The 17,373-nt window shown below is 48.5% G+C and overlaps 1 long non-coding RNA gene and 1 pseudogene across 1 annotated transcript; both read right to left on the bottom strand.

The window, feature by feature from the left end:
• Positions 1-1,537: 1,537 nt before the first annotated feature.
• LOC140710586 (uncharacterized) lies at positions 1,538-2,198 on the bottom strand (annotated as a pseudogene).
• A 1,257-nt stretch (positions 2,199-3,455) lies between these two features.
• On the bottom strand, positions 3,456-15,774 carry LOC103246565 (uncharacterized). The gene is made up of 3 exons (XR_012091671.1): positions 15,250-15,774; positions 14,316-14,380; positions 3,456-5,962 (listed from the first exon to the last, which is right to left on the bottom strand). It is a non-coding gene; the product is annotated as an uncharacterized lncRNA (long non-coding RNA).
• Between the last annotated feature and the right edge of the window lie 1,599 nt (positions 15,775-17,373).

Here is a 17,373-nt window from a genome sequence, read left to right as displayed (position 1 = left end):
GAGGCTGCCGGAAGTCAGATAGGAACATGGCCGGGGAAGGCCACCATGAGGCAAGAGCTAGGCCTGGAAAGCCCACTGTGAGGCAGGAGTAAAGCCTGGAGAGGCCATTGTCAGGCAGGAGCTGGGCCTGTTCAGGCTGCCACGAGGTTGACAATAGGTCTGGAGAGCTTGACTTGAGAAAGTTTTGGGCCTATAAAGGCCACCAGGAGCTGGGCAGTAGCTGAGTCCAAAGACGTTGTTGTGAGGCAGGAGTTGGGCCTATAGACAGAGCCGTGAGGAAGAGCTGGGCCTGGAGAGGATGGCAGGAGGCAGCAACTGGGCCTAAAGAGGAAGTTCTGGGCCTGGAGAGGCTGCCAAAAGGGAAAAACTGGGCCTGGAAAGGCCGTTGTAAGGAATGAGCTGGGCCCAAAGAGGCCACTGAAAGGCAGAAGCTGGGCTTGTCAAAGTTGCCAAAAGGCAGGAGTTTTAGACTAGCAAGGCTACAGTGAGGCAAGAGCTGGGCGTGGAGAGTCCACTGTGAGGCAGAGGTTGGGCCTGTACAGGCCTTCAGAAGGCAGGAGCTGGGCCTGGAGAGGCCGACTTCAGGTCAAGTTCTGGGCCTGAAGAGGCCACCAAAAGTCAAAAGCAGGGCCTGGGAAGGCCACTGAGAGGCATGAGCTGGGCCTGGACAGGCTGACAGGAGAAAGTTTTGCACCTGGAGAGGCCACCAAAAGGCAGGAGCTGGGCCTGGAAAAACCAACTGGAGGATGATTTGGGTCTTCAGAGGCCGCCAGGAGGCAGGAGCTGGGCCAGAAGAGGCCAACTTGAGGATGATTTGGACCTGCAGAGGTTGCTGGGAGGAAGAGCTGGGCCTGGAGAGGCTGACTGGGGGAAGTTCTGGGCCTGGAGTGGATGCCAAAAAGCAAAAGCTAGGCCTGGAAAGGCCACCGTGAGGCATGAGCGTGGCCTACAAAAGCCATTGGGTGGCAGCAGTTAGGCCTGTAGAGGCTGCGAAAAGGCAGGAATCTGGCTGCAGGAGGCCACGGTGAGGCAAGAGGTGAGCCTGGAAGGTGCACTGTGAGGTAGAGGCCAACAACAGGCAAAAGCTGGGCCTGGAGAGATGACGAGAGGAATGAGCTGGGCCTAAACAGGCCAGTATGAGAAAGGACCTTGGCCTAGAGAGGCCAGTATGAGGCAGGAACTGGGCCTGGATAGGTTGCCAGAGGCATCGATTGGGCATAAACAAGCCTCTGTGAGGGAGGAGCTAGGCCTGTTGAGGCTGCTGGGAGGCAGGCGGAAACTTGGCCCACGGAAGCCACTATGAGGCAAGAGTTGGGCCTGGAGAGGGTGCTAGGAGGCAAGAGCAGGGCCTGCAGAGGCTGTTCTCAAGCCAGAGTTGGGTCTGTACAGGCCACTGCGAGGCAGAAGCTGGGCCTAAAGAGCTTGACTTGAGGAAGTTTTGGGCCTACAAAGGCTGGCAGGAGCTGGGCAGGAGCTGAGCCATAAAAGGTGGTTGTGAGGCAGGAGTTGGGCTTGTAGATACAGCCAGGAGGAAGAGCTAGGCCTGGAGAGGACGCCGGGAGGCAGCAACTGGGCCTGGAGAGGCCGACTTGAGGAAGTTTTGGACCTGTAGATGATGTCCCGGGACAGGAGCTGGGCCTGGAGAGGCCACTGTGAGGCATGAGCTGGGCGTAGAGAGGCCAGTGTGTGGCAGGACCTGGGCCTGTCCAGGCTGCCAGGAAATAGGTGGAAACCTGGCCAGGGAAGGTTGCCATGAAACAAAAGTTGGGCCTGGAAAAACCCTCGTGAGGTATTAGCTTGGCCTGAAGAGCCACTGGGTGGCTGGAGTTGGGTGTGTAGAGGCTGCTGAAAGGCAGGGGCTTGGCTTGCGGGGGCCACGGTGAGGCAGATGCTGGGCCTGGAGAATCTGCTGTGAGGCAGATATTGGGCCTGTAGAGGCTGACAGGAGGCAGGAGCTGGGCCTGGAGAGGCTGCCAGGACACAGAAGTTGGGCCTGAAGAGGCTGCCAAGAGGCATGAGCTAGGCCTAAAGAGGCCAGTGTGAGACAAGAGATCAGCCTGGAGAGGCCACTGTGAGGCATGAACTGGGCCTAATGATGCCAGTGTGAGGCAGGAGCTGGGCCTGTTGAGGCTGCTGGGAGGCAGGCAGGAACTTGGCCGGGGACGACCTCCGTGAAGCAAGAGCTGGGCCTGGAAAGGCCATTGTTACGCAGGAGCTGGGCCTATCCAGGCCACCAGGAGGCAGAAGTTTGTGCGGCTGAGCTTGATGTGAGGAAGTTTTGGGCCTACAGAGACCTCCAGGAGCCGGGCAGGAGCTGAGCCGAAAGAAGTTGTGAGGCAGGAGGTGGGCCTGGAGATCCAGCCGGGAGGAAGAGCTGGGCCTGGAGAGGCTCACTTGTGGAAGTTCTGGGCCTAGAGAGGCTGCCAAAAGGCAACAGCTGGGCCGGAATGGCCACCGTGAGGCATGAGCTTGGCCTAGAGAGGCCACTGGGAGGCAGGAGCTAGGCCTGTAGAGGCTGCCGAAAGGCAGCAGCTTGGCCTGGGGGGCTGTGGTAAGGCAGATGCTGGGCCTGGAGAGTCTGCTGTGAGGCAGATGCTGGGCCTGGAGAGTCTGCTGTGAGGCAGAGGTTGGACCTGGAGAGGCCGATGGGAGGCAGGAGTTTGGGCTGGAATGGCAGACTTGAGAAAATTCTTGGTCTGGAGAAGCCACCGGGATGCAGGTGCTGGGCCTGGCGAGGCCACCGAGAAGCAAGAGCTGTGCCTAAAGAGGCCAGTGTTAGGCAGGAGCTATGCCTGAAGAGGGGACTTGAGGAAGTTTTGGGCCTGGACAGCCTGTTGGGCGCAGGAGCTGGGCCTAAGGATGCTGCCATGAGACATGAGCTGGGCATAATGAGGTTAGTGTGAGGCAGGACCTGGGCCTGTAGAGGCTGCCAGGAGGCAGGTAGAAACTTGTTCGGGGAAGACCTCTGTGAGGCAAAAGCTGGGCCTGGAGAGTCCGCTGGGAGGCAAGAGCTGGGCCTGGAGAGGCCATTGTCACACAGGAGCTGGGCCTGTCCAGGCCATTGGGAGGCAGAAGGTGGGTCTGGAGAACTTGACTTGAGGCAGTTTTGGGCCTACAAAGGCCACCAGGAGCTGGGCAGGAGCTGAGCCAAAAGAGGTTGTTGTGAGGCAGGAGTTGGGCCTCCAGACACAGCCAGGAGAAAGAGTTTGGCCTGTAGAGGCCACCTGGAGGCAGCAGCTGGGCCTGGAGAGGCTGACGGAAGGCAGGAGCTGGGCCTTGAGGGGCCAACTTGTGAACATTTTGGGCCTGTATAGGCCGCCCAGAGGCAGGAGCTGGGGGGACTAAAGAGGCTGTTGTACGGCAGGAGCTAGGCCTGTACAGGTCGCCAGGAGATAGAAGGTGGGTCTCAAAAGGCCACTGTAAAACAGGAGCTGAGTCTTGGAAGGTGGCTGTGAGGCAAAAGCTGGCCCTTGGGAGGCTGATGAGAGGCAGTAGCTGGGCCTGGTGAGGTCGACTTGAGAAAGTTCTGGGCCTGGAGAGGCTGTCAGGAGGCAGGAGCTGAGCCAAAAGATTCAAGCACATTACATTTATTAGGCACTTTTTTCCATTATTACATTGTAATATATAATGAAATAATTATAGAACTCACCATAATATAGAATCAGTGGGCATGTTAAGCTTGTTTTCCTGCAACAAGACGGTCCCATCTGAGCTTGACGGGAGAAAGTGACAGATCATCAGGTATTAGATTCTCACAGGGACAGTGCGACCCAGATCTCTCGCATGCACGGTTCACATAGGATGCATGCTCCTATGAGAATCTAATGCTGCTGCTGATCTGAGAGACGGCGGAGCTCAGGTGGGAATATGAGCAATGGGGAGTGGCTGTAAATACAGATGCAGCTTCCCTTACTCGACACCACTCACCTCCTGCTGTGTGGCTCCTTATAGCTCCGTGGCTCAGGGGTTGAGGACCCCTGCTGATGTACATCCAAAAGGACTGTTCCCACAACAGTCTTCATAGCGGTCAAGTGCAAGAACCACTTAGCTCCCAAGGCATGTGCCTCAGCTGGCATTTCATCACAATCAACAGTAAGTGGTAGCTTGAGTCACTGTGAGGTCACTTTCTGGAAATCACCAGCATCCCATTTTCCACTGGCAAGGAGCTCAGTATAGTCCCTTGGATAACCAAACTCATGTCCAAATCCCATCTGTGTGAGTCTATCTCCAGGGACCCTTCTTAGCGTATCACAGTCTAATCAGGAAACGTAAACCACTCAAAAATTTAAAGTATGTAAAATTTAATACAGAGAATTATTCATTTTAACAGGGGAACAACATAATGAGAGACTGGCTAGCACAAAGTAAAGAGAACTCTAGAGAATGTAGGACTAGCCCTGGTCAGGCATGGTGGCTCATGCCTGAAATTCCAGCAATTTAAGAAGCCAACACAGGAGGACTGCTTGAGGCCAGAAGCTAGAGGCTGGCCTGGACAACACAGTGAGACCCTGTCTCTATCCAGAAAAAGAATAAAATTAGCTGGGAGTGGTGGTGCACACTTGTAGTCCCAGCTCCTCAGGAAGCTGAAGCAAAAGGATAGTTTGATCCTGGGAGGTCAAGGCTGCAGTAAGTCATGATTATGACACTAGAGTCAAGCCTGGGGGACACAGCAAGACCCTGCCTCAAACAAAACCACCACCACAACAACCATTTACAGACAGAAAAGAAATAGAGCTAATAAGCTAAGAAAGATGTTGAAATGTGACAAAGTAATATGAGGTCTTTTATCTATTTAAAATAATCAAACAAAAAATAACTTATTAAATTATAATACCCTGTGCTGGCAAAGGTGCAGTGAAATGGACTCCTTCTTATACTATGAGGGGTGTTTAAATTGTACCTAAGCCTTCCAGGGTAAAGCTTGGCAATTTTTTAAAATAATAGAGACAGGGTCTCACCTTACTGCCTCCTCCAACTCTTGGCCTCAAGCAATCCTCCTGCCTTAGCCTCCCAAAGTGCTGGGATTATAGCCAGGAGGCACCCAAAACCTTGTCAATTTACATCAAGGGCAATGAGAATGTCCATTCACCATGACTCACAGTAATCTCACTTCTGGAAATACCTTGGGAGACAATTCAATCTAAACAAAAGGTCATCTGCATAAACACTGTGAAATTCTGGGAGTAATCGAAGACAGAGTGGTTAAGTGAAATAAGAAACAGTTATAAGAAATTATATTATGGTATTTATAGGCACCTAGTAAAAGGTCAGTTCATGTTAGCTGCTACTTTTTTGTTGTTTTGAGACAGAGTCTCACTCTGTCATCCAGGCAGGAGTGCAGAGGCCTGATCATGACTCACTACAGTCTCAACCTCCCTGGGCTCAAGTGATCCTCCCACAGCTGCTTCCCAAGTAGCTGAGACTACAGGAACATGCCACCACACTAGGCTAATTCATGTATTTTTCTGTAGGGATGGTGATTCCTTTGGTTTCCAAACTCTTGGCCTCAAGCCATCCTCCTACCTCAGCCTCCCAAAGTGTTGTGATTACTGGTGTGAGCCACCACACCTGTCCAGCTGCTACTTTTATTATTATTATTATTATTCCACTCAATTAAAAATAATTTTCATTAAAATTATCATTTTCAAGGCTATGGAACAATATGTGCCCTACAGCATAATTGTAAAAATATATACAGTCATCCCTCAGTATACAGAGAGGATTAGTTCCAGCTCCCCATCTCTGCATATACCAAAATCCATGCATACTCACGTTTCACATTCAGCTCTCTGGAACCCACATATAGGAAAAGTCCAAGTATTAGTTGGGCATAGTAGCAAGCATCTATAGTCTCAGCCACTTGGGAGGCTGAGGTGCGAGGATGGCTTGAGCCTGCGAGGCTGAGGTTACGGTCAGCTGTGATGGCACCACTACACTCCAGCCTGGACAATGGAGCAAGACCCTGTCTCAGAAACAAAACAAAACAAAACAAAACAAAAAACAAAAAATGGGTTAGAAATTGTAGTGAGGTCTATTGGGCAAAATTCCATATAAGCAAAGTATAAATTAATGAAGCAAATGGTGATAAATTAGTATGATTGACTTTCTGGAGTTTCTGACAATAAAGGTAAGAAAAATGCAAAACACAGAGACAGAGGGTAAAAAAAGAAATTAGGGAAGCATTCTACATGTTTAATAAAATGACACTGGCCGTGTTCATGCAGCAGCAGTATGTCATGATATGACATACCTTGGAGAGAAGTTAACAGATGAGGAAGTTGATAAAAATGATCAGAGAAGCAAATTACTGATAGTGATAGTTAAGTAAACCATGAAGAATTTCCACAACTGATGTCAGCAAAGTGGAAATATTGTACAGTGTGTGTTGAAGTTCCTGTACAACATTATTTGCCTTTTGTTTGTAAGAAATGAAGAAATGTATCTACTAAAAGTTCTTCTTGCTGTCAAAAGAATAAGTGTGAATAAGTCATTTGAACTTATTCTTCTGTTTTTCTACTTTGATCTTTCTGCCATCATCCCACAGCCTTACTATAGAAATTTCTTATTTTTTTAGAAATTTGAACAAGTGCTTGTTGTGGTGGCTCATACCTCTAGGATGGGAGGCAGAGGTGGAAGGGTCACTCGAGGCCAGGAGTTTGACACCAGCCTGGCCAACAAAGTGAGACCCCATGTCTACAAAACAATTTAAAAATTAGCCAGATATCATCATGTATACCTACAGTCCCAGCTACTCAGGAGGCTGAGGCAGGAGGAGCCTTAGCCCAGGAGTTCAAGGCTGCAGTGAGCTGTGATTGCACCACTGTACTCCAGCCTGGGTGACAGACTGAGACCCCATCTCCCAAAACAAAAAAGAAAGAAAGAAAATAATCAAGTAGCAAGTTGTATGTTGCTTACTCTGAATATTTCCTTTTTTTTTTTTTTTTTTGAGACAGAGTCTTTCTATGTCGCCCAGGCTGGAGTGCAGTGGCCGGATCTCAGCTCACTGCAAGCTCTGCCTCCCGGGTTTACGCCACTCTCCTGCCTCAGCCTCCGGAGTAGCTGGGACTACAGGCGCCCACCACCTCACCCGGCTAGTTTTTTTTGTATTTTTTTAGTAGAGACGGGGTTTCACCGTGTTAGCCAGGATGGTCTCGATCTCCTGACCTCGTGATCCGCCCGTCTCGGCCTCCCAAAGTGCTGGGATTACAGGTTTGAGCCACCGCGCCCGGCCTACTCTGAATATTTCTAACTAGAAGTTCTTAATCTTTCTGGGTCTAGCATCCCTCTACATTTTTTAACTTTGTTGAAGATCTCTAAGACTTTTTCTTTATATAAATAATTATATTAAAATTAGAAAATAAGACAAAATTTTAAAAATATTATTCATTACATATTAATAATAGAACCATTACCTGTTGATAGAAGTAATACAAGACAAAATTTTTAAAATATTTGGCGGGGCGCAGTGGCTCACTCCTGTAACCCTAGCACTTTAGGAGGCTGAGGTGGGCGGATCACAAAGTCAAGAGATCAAGATCATCCTGGCCAACATGGTGAAACCCCACCTCTACTAAAAATACAAAAATTAGCTGGGCATGGTGGCATACACCTGTAATCCCAGCTACTCGGGAGGCTGAGGCAAGAGAATCACTTCAACTCAGGAGGCGGAGGTTGTGGTGAGCTGAGATCGCACCACTGCACTCCAGCCTTCTGACAGAGTGAGACTCCGTCTCAAAAAAAAAAATAAATTTATTATTTATTACATATTAATAATAAAACCATTACATGTTGATATAATTTTTTTTGTTTGTTTTTTGAGACGGAGTCTCATTCTTTCGTCCAGGCTGGAGTGAAGTAGCGTGATCTCAGCTCACCGTAACCTCCATTCCCCAGGTTCAAGCAATTCTCCTGCCTCAGCCTCCCGAGTAGCTGGGATTACAGGTGCCCACCACGCCTGGCTAAGTTTTGGTTTTTTTTTTAGTAGAGACAGGGTTTCATCATGTTGGCCAGGCTGGTCTCGAACTCCTGACCTCAGGTGATCCACCCGCCTGGCTCTCCCAAAGTGCTGGGATTACAGGCATGAGCCACCATGTCCAACCCGATTAATACATTTTTTAAAACACTGATTAGTCTGGCAACGACACTGGGCAGGGGTCTCCTCATTCCCAGTGACACAAGCCCCACTGCATGGCTCCAGGGTTGCAAGGGCTGGAGAGCCAAAAGGCTCTGACTTGAGATTTTATTATTTTATTTGTATTTCTATTTGTGTTGTGAGACAGCTCCTGCTCTGTAACCCAGACTGGAATGCAGTTGTGCACTTATAGCTCACTGCAGCCTCGACCTCCTGGGCTCAAGCCATCTTCCTGCCTCAGCTCCCCAGTAGCTGGTACTACAGTTGAGTGCCACCATACCTGGCTATTTTTTAAATTTTTTGTAGAGTGAAGGGTCTTGCTATGTTGCCCAAGCTGGACTCAAACTCCTGATACCTCAAGAGATCTGCCCACCTCAGCCTCCTGAGTAGCTGGGACTATAAGTACACATCACCATACCTAGCTACATTTATTTTATTTTATTAAATATTGAAAAATATTTTTGGCCAGGCGCGGTGGCTCACGCCTGTAATCCTAGCACCTTGGGAGGCCGAGGTGGGCAGATCACCTGAGGTCAGCAGTTCGAGACCCAGCCTGACCAACATGGAGAAACCCCATCTCTACTAAAAATACCAAATTAGCCGGGCATGGTGGTGCATGCCTGTGATCCCAGCTACCCAGGAAGGCTGAGGCAGCAAGAGAATCGCTTGAACCCGGGAGAATCGCTTGAACCCAGGAGGCAGAGGTTGCGGTGAGCTGAGACCGTGCCACGCACTCCAGCCTGGGCAACAAGAGTGAAACTCCGTCTCAAAAAAAAATAAAAAAAGAAAAAAAAAAAGAAAAAAAAATATTTTTGTAGAGAGGAGGTCTTGCTATGTTGCCCAGGCTGGTCTTGAATTCCTTTTAAGATACTCCCATCTCTGCTTCCCAAACAACTGTGACTATAGGCATGAGCCACTGTACTGAGCCTGAAGATATTTCTTTAATCTAGCATCCCATACTTGATAGGATTGAGAAAGGCAGTCGTGTTTTTTTTTTTTTTTTTGAGACGGAGTCTGGCTCTGTCGCCCAGGCTGGAGTGCAGTGGCCGGATCTCAGCTCACTGCAAGCTCCGCCTCCCGGGTTTACGCCATTCTCCTGCCTCAGCCTCCGGAGTAGCTGGGACTACAGGCGCCCGCCACCTCGCCCGGCTAGTTTTTTGTATTTTTAGTAGAGATGGGGTTTCACCGTGTTCTCCAGGATGGTCTCGATCTCCTGACCTCGTGATCCGCCCGTCTCGGCCTCCCAAAGTGCTGGGATTACAGGCTTGAGCCACCGCGCCCGGCCTGTGTTTTTTAAAATTACTTAATAATTCAGTAAGAATCTATCTCAACCTTGACCACTGCCTTCTCTCACACTCCACATCCAGTCTGTCAGGAAATCCTGTTGTGTCTTCAACATGTATTGAAGATCTCCACCCAGCAACCCCCTGGCCTCCTCCCCTGCTTCTCTCCTCTGACCATCTCTCACCACCACTATGACCCTGGTCAGGACCACTATCATCTCTCGCCTGGATGTTGCTGCAGCTTGGCCCCCGTGCTTCTACCCAAATCTTCCCACAGTCTTTCTCAACTCAGCAGCCAGAGAATGCTTTTAAATCGGGAGAGAGATCATGTCGCCTCCCTGCTCAGAACCCTCCTGCAGTTCCCATCTCAGTCAGAGTAAAAGCCAAAGCCCCAGCAATAACCTCCCAGGGCTTACACGATCTGTACTGATCCCAGCCCAGCAACTCCCTGGCCTCCTGCCCTAATTCTCTCCCTCTCTCCTTCTGCTCCACTGACCTCCTTCCAGAGCCTCAGACACACCTCAGACACTTTATTCCGTTGTTTCTGCCTACAAGCCTCTTCCCTCAGCACCTCGGCCAGCTCCTTCCCCTCCTTCAAGTCTTGGCTTAATTTTCACCTAGGAGGCCACCCCTGACCATTTTATTTAACATTGCCATCTGTCCTCATGCCCACCATGCTAATTTCTTCCTTCCTTCTTTCTTTCCTTCCCTTCCCTCCCCTCACCTCCCTCCCTCCCCCCACCTCTCTTCCTTCCCTTTTTTTTTTTTTGTCAAGATCTCACTGTCACCAAGGCTGGAGTGCAGTAGCACAGTCACAGCTCACTGCCACCTCAAATTCCCAGGCTCAATCGATCCTCCCACCTCAGCCTCCCTAGTAGCTAGGACTACAGACAGTGCATGCCATCATGCCTAATTAATTTTTTTAGAATTTTATTTTATTTTGAGACGAAGTTTCACTCTTCTTGCCCAGGCTGAAGTGCAATGGTGCAATCCCGGCTCACTGCAACCTCCACCTCCCAGATTCAAGTAATCCTCCTGCCTCAACCTCCCAAGTAGCTGGGATTACAGGCACGTGCCATCACGCCCGGCTAAGTTTTGTATTTTTAGTAGAGATGGCGTTTCACAATGTTGGCCAGGCTGGTCTCAAACGCCTGACCTCAGGTGATCCAGCCTTCCAAAGTGCTGGGATTACAGGCATAAGCCACCATGCCTGGCCATTTTTAAAATTTTTTGTAGACACAAGGTCTCACTATGTTGCACAGGCTGGTCTTGAATTCCTGGTCTCAAGTGATCTTCCTGCCTAAAATTCCTAAAGTGCTGCGATTGCCAACATGAGCCACCATGCCTGGTTTCATGTTCATTTCTTCTTGCTGTTGCAACATAGTTTGCAGTTTCCTAAATTTAGTGGCTTAAAACACTACAAATCTACCATCTTACAATTATGGGGGCCAGAAGCCCAAACTAGGTTTATTAAGGCTAAAGTCAAGGTGTCAGCAGGGCTACATTCCTTTTGAAGGCTCTAAAGTGTACCCTTGGCTTTCCCAGCTTCTAGAAGCCATCCCCATTCCTTGGATCATGGCCCCTGACTCCATCTTCAAAGTTAGAAGTGAAGCATCTTCAAATCTCCCTCTCTGACCTCTGCTTCCATCAACCACATCTCCTGCTCCAGTTCTGACTCTCCTACCCTCATTTTTTTTTTTTTTTTTTTTTTTTTGAGACAGAGTCTCGCTCTGTCTCCCAGGCTGGAGTGCAGTGGCCGGATCTCAGCTCACTGCAAGCTCCACCTCCCGGATTTATGCCATTCTCCTGCCTCAGCCTCCCGAGTAGCTGGGAAGGCGCCCACCACCTCGCCCGGCTAGTTTTTTGTATTTTTTAGTAGAGATGGGGTTTCACCGTGTTAGCCAGGATGGTCTTGATCTCCTGACCTCGTGATCCGCCCGTCTTGGCCTCCCAAAGTGCTGGGATTACAGGCTTGAGCCACTGCGCCCGGCCCCTCTTTCTTTTATAAACACCCTTGTGATTGCTGGGCATGGTGGCTCTCACCCATAATACTAACACTCTGGGAGGTCAAGGCAGGAGGAAAACCTGAGGCCCAAAGTTTGAAACTAGCCTGAACAACATAGTGGGACCCCACCTCTAGAAAAAAATGAAAACAAATGTTAGCTGGATGTGGTGTGTGCCTGTAGTCCCAGCTACTTAAGAAGCTGAGGTGAGACGATCCCTTTAGCCCAGGAGTTTCAGATCAGCCTGGGCGACATAACTAAATTTCATCTCTACAAAAATGAGTTGGGCATGGGTGACATGCATGTATAGTCCCAGCTACTTGGGAACCTGAAGTGGGAGGATCCCTTGAGCTCAGGAGGTCAAAGCTATAGTGAGCTATGATCACATCACTGCACTCCAGCCTGGATGACACGGGGAGATTCTGTCTCAAAAAAAGAAAAGAAAAATATATTTGGTCTCTGTCCCTGGTTCCTGGTACAGAGCTTCTAAAGTTTTATAAAGACCTCAGTGATAGAGGTGATAGGAGCATCTTTTGTTTTACTATTTGGTCTTGGTCCCAGGTTTCTAACACAAGAGCCTCTAAGAACTCTGGGATCTCCAGCATGATAAGAATGCATTTGGGGATGTTGTTGAGATGAATGGGTGGCTGCAAGCTCCTAGATCTCTTCAGGAGGAGGGCTAATTGCCAGAGGAAGCAACCACATGATTAGAGGCTTGGAACTTTCAGCCTCACCCGCTTAACTCCAGGAGGCAAGTGGGGCTGGAGATCGACTTAATCACCAATGGCCAAGGATTTTATCAATCGTGCTTGATAATAAAGCCTCCATAAACACCCTGAACAACAGGATTTGCAGAGCTTCCAGGGTTGCTGAACACAGGAGATGCTGGGAGGGTAGCATCTCCACACAGAGTGCATGGGAGCTCTGTGCCCCTCCAAACTTACCTTGCCCTGGACATCTTTCTTTTCTTTTTTTTTGAGAGGGTCTGGCTCTTTTGTCCAGGCTAGAGTGCAGTGGCACAATCTCAGCTCACTACAACCTAAGCCTCCCCAGTCCCCAGCTCAAGGCATCCTCTCACCTCAGCTTCCCTGTAGCTGGAACTATAGGTGCACAACACCACACCTGGCTATTTTTTTTTTTTTTTTTGTAGAGACAGGTTTTCATCATGTTGCCCAGGGTGGTCTCAAACTCCTGAGGTTAAGTGATCTTCCCACCTCAGCCTCCCAAAGTGCTGGGATTACAGGCATAAGCCACCACATCCAGCATGTACATCTCTTTCACTGGCTGTTTCTGAGATGTATCCTTTACAATGAACCAGTAATAGGAAATGAACTGGCCCGATGCGGTGGCTCACATCTGTAATCCCAGCACTTTAAGAGGTGGGAGGATCGCTTGAGCCCAGGAATTTGTGGCCAGACTGGGCAACACAACAAGACCCCATTTCTACGGAAAATAAAAGAAATTAATTAGCCAGATTTAGTGGTGCAGACGTGTAGTCTCAGCTAATAGGGAGGCTGAGGTGGGAGGACCACTTGATCCCAGGCAGTCGAGGCTGCAGTGAGCTATGACTGCACCACTGCACAACTTTATTGCCTGGGCAATAAAATGAGACCCTGTCTCTCAGAAAAAAATAAACTGTTTTTCTGAGTTCTGTAAACTGTTCTAGCAAATTATTAAACCCAAGAAGGTGGTCATGGGAACCCCTGATTTATAACAGATTGGTCAAAAGTACAGGTGACAACCTAGGACTTGCCATTGGCATCTGAAATGAGGGTGGTCTCGTGGGACTGAGCCCCTCATCTGTGAGGTCTGTGCCAACTCCAGGTAGTGTCAGAATAAAATTGTGGGATACCCAGTTAATATCCAGAGCATTGGAGAATTTGGTGTAGAAACTCCACACACACATTCAGTCAGAAGTGTGTCAGGAGAGACAAACACGGGCTTTTCTTTCACCTGTCTACCTGCTTAACTGCATAGGAGAGGCAACATGTGGTGCTCATGAACAAAGCAAGCATTAAAGCCAGACCAGACCCGACATTTGACTCAGTCTTAATATCCAGGTGAGCTTGGGCAAATCACTCATTATCCCTAAGTCTTCATCACTTCATTCATAAAATGGGGATAACTGTGGCACCTGCCTGTGATTTTATGAGAACTAATGAAATACTATGCTTGGTGTTAGTGTGATCATTATACTTATTCCAAACTATCTGACAAGGACAGTGATGCATGATAATATCAACAGATTAGAAATTGTAATGAGGGCCGGGCGCGGTGGCTCACGCCTGTAATCCCAGCACTTTGGGAGGCCGAGGTGGGCGGATCACAAGGTCAGGAGATCGAGACCACAGTGAAACCGCGTCTCTACTAAAAATACAAAAATTAGCCGGGTGCGGTTGCGGGCGCCTGTAGTCCCAGCTACTCAGGAGGCTGAGGCAGGAAAATGGCGTGAACCCGGGAGGCGGAGCTTGCAGTGCAGCCGAGATCGCGCCACTGCGCTCCAGCCTAGGCGACAGAGCGAGACTCTGTCCCAAAAAAAAAAGAAATTGTAATGAGTTCTCTCAGGCAAAATTCCATACAAGCAAATTACTGTCTCTCCAAAGCATTCCCACCATACTTAATTCACCATTCCCTGAACAAAATGTGCCATCTTCATTGTCCAGGTCTTTACAGTGCTGGTTTCCCTGCCTGGGCAGCTCACTCCATCCCATCCCAGCCCATTCCCCATCCCTCCACCTCCCCCTTCCCTCCCCACTCTCATACAACTCTTCCTCATCTTTCAGGACCTGGTTTCAATGTCACCTTAACTGGAAGCTTCTGTCACCCTCCGGAAGAGCTTCCCATTGCACTTGATGCATGCACTGTTATTTCTGAGTCATAGTCCAAGTCTTTTTGTACCTGAATAACATGTTGCCCAGTCAGTCTCTCTTCCTGGATTCTGAAGTCTTTCACGGTAGATCCAGCTAGAAGTGACAAAAAGACATTCTTTTGAAAAAGAGGGATGACATAGACAGACATAAGTTCTTAAATGTTTTAAATGGTACGTGAAAATTTAACAAAATTCAAAGGCTTGTGGGGAACACTTAGGAGGAAACGTTACTAGGAATGTTATAAAGGGCTAATTTATATTTTATTGTACTTTATTTTATTTTTTGAGACAGAGTCTCATTCTGTCACCTAGGCTGGAGTGCAGTGGTACAATCAGGGCCCACTGCAGTCTCAACCTCCTGGTCTCAAGTAATCTCACTTAATCTTTATTTGGTTTAAGAAACTCAGTCTTGGTTGAGCATGGTGGCTTATGCCTATAATCTCAGCATTTTGGGAGGCTGAGAGGGGTATATTACTTGAGTCAAGCAGTTGGAGATCAGCCTGGGCAACATATTAAGACCCTGTCTCTACCAAAAAAACAGAGTGAATTTGTGGAAGACAATTTTTCCACAGACTGGGGGTGGAGGGAATGATTTCAGGATGATTCAAGTGTATTACATATATTGTGCACTTTATTTCTATTATTATTACATTGTAATATATAATGAAATAATTATACAACTCACTATAACATAGAATCAGCGGCATCTCTGAGCTTGTTTTCCTGCATCAAGACTGTCCATGTGCGGTGACAGGAGACAGTGACAGATCATCAGCCATTAGATTCTCATAAAGAGCGTGCAACCGAGATCCCTCACATGCAAAGTTCACAACAGGGTTCGTGCTTCTATGAGAATCTAATGCTTCTGCTGATCTGACAGGACATGGAGCTCAGGTGGTCATGTGAGTGATGGGAGGGGCTATAAATACAGATGAAGTTTCCCCTCACTCACCTGCTACTCACCTCTGGCTCTGTGGCCCTGTGGTTGGAGACCCCTGCTTGAGTGCATTCAAAGGGATCCATCCCATGCCATTCTTCAGAGTCATCTTTACTGCCATCATGGTCAAATGTAGCACCCCTAAGCTCACACGGCATATGCCTCAGGTGGCATTTCATCACAATCAACAGTAAGTGGTAGCTTGAGTCATTGTGAGGTCAGTTCCTGGAAATCACCAGCATCCCATGTCCCACTGGCAAGGAGCTCAGCACTGCTCCGTGGATAACCAAACCCATGCTCAAATCCCATCTGTGCAGGTCTATCTCCTGGTATCCTTCCTAGCATCAATTCTGTATTTGTAGGAGTCCAATTAGGAGACATAAACCACTCAAAAGTTTAAACTAGAATGGGCACGGTGGCTCAAACCTGTAATCCTAGCACTTTGGGAGGCCAAGGCAGGTGGATCGCTTTGAGCTCAGGAGTTTGAGACCAAACTGGGAAACAGGACGAAACCCTGTCTCTACAAAAAACACAAAAATTAGGCGGGTGTGGTGGTACATACCTGTAATCCCAGCTACTTGGGAGGCTGAGGCAGAAGAATTGCTTTAGCCTGGCAAGTGAAGGTTGAAGTGAGCAGAGATTGTGCCACTGTACTCCAGCCTGGGCGACAGAGTAAAATCCGGTATCAAAAAATAAAAGAAAAAATATATATGTAAATTTAATATAAAAAGTATTAAATTTTGGCTGGGCACAGTGGCTCACGCCTATAATCCCACGACTTTGGGAGGCCGAGGCAGGCAGATCACCTGAGGTCAGGAGTTAGAGACTTGACCAACATGGAGAAACCCCATCTCTACCAAAAATACAAAATTAGCTGAGTGTGGTGGAGCATGCCTGTGATTCCAGCTACTTGGGAGGCTGAGGCAGGAGAATTGCTTGAACCTCGGAGGTGGAGGTTGCGGTGAGCCGAGACTGTGCCATCGCACTCCAGCCTGGGCAACAAGAGCAAAACTGCATCTCAAAAAAAAAAAAAAAAAAGGTATTAATTTTAACAGAGGATCAGCATAATGAGGGACACTCTAGCACAAAGTAAACACAAAGTAAATATAGAACTAGCAGAGGCCAGGCATAGTGGCTCAAGCCTGTAATCCCAGCAATTTGGGAAGCCTAGGCAAGAGGATCGTTTGAGGCCAGGAGTTGGAGACCAGCCTGTGCAACATAGTGAGACCCTGTGTCTACCAAAAAAAGAAAAAAATTAGCCAGGTGTGGTCGTGGTGCACACCTGTAGTTCCAGCTACTTGGAGTCTGGGGTGGGAGGACCCCTTGAGCCTGGGAAGTCTAGGCTACAGTGAGCCAAGATCATGCCATTGCACTCCTGGGCAATAGTGAGACCCTGTCTTAGAAAGAAAAAAAAAAGAAAAGAAAGTGCTAATCCCCCTACGGGAATCTCCTCTTCTCCTGCATTCTCTGGAACCTCACTTGTCAGTTCTTCCTCCCACTTCCCCGTATCATTAACCTATCCCCCGCTTTTAGCTCCTTCTCACCATCATTTAAACTAATCAAACTTCTTATATTTTAAAAAACTTTCCCTAAACTCAGTGTTTCCCCTGCTTCAGGTCTCCAGTACACCCACTGAGCCATCTGCTTTCCCTGATGCCTTCTCTACACAGCAGCCTGGACCACATCTCTAATCCATGAATCTCATCATGTTACTCTTCCCCCAATTTACATCACTCCTCCTTGCCTCAGGGATTAAGTCCAAACTCCTTAACAGCCCCTGCTCTGCCCTGCATTCCAAGGCAGACTCACTGCTCTTGCCCCTCTCCATTTTACCTGCTGTGGAGTCCAACTGAGCCTCATCTGCCCCCTGAATGCCCACTCTCACTCCTCTGGGAGCCTCTGAAGTGGGTGATGCCCTCTGCTTAGAATACGCTTCCCCCTAAACCTCTACTCTCTTCCTGGGTAGCTTCAGCTCCTCTGTCACTTCTCTGCTTTGGCATCATCTCCTCCTGGAAGCCTTCCTTGACTCCCCAGATTCTCAGGAGTATGGGAGGTGAGGTGCTCCTCCCATATATGAATGGAGATTAGGAAGTATGTGTTATTCATGTTTAATTCACCAGTGCTTAGCTCAGTACCTGGCACAAAATAGT

The sequence above is a fragment of the Chlorocebus sabaeus genome, chromosome 28, assembly GCF_047675955.1.
Source record: "Chlorocebus sabaeus isolate Y175 chromosome 28, mChlSab1.0.hap1, whole genome shotgun sequence".
In the NCBI taxonomy this organism is placed as follows: Eukaryota; Metazoa; Chordata; class Mammalia; order Primates; family Cercopithecidae; genus Chlorocebus; species Chlorocebus sabaeus.
Note: the sequence above shows the minus strand (reverse complement) of the source record. Positions and strands in the feature narration are given on the sequence as shown.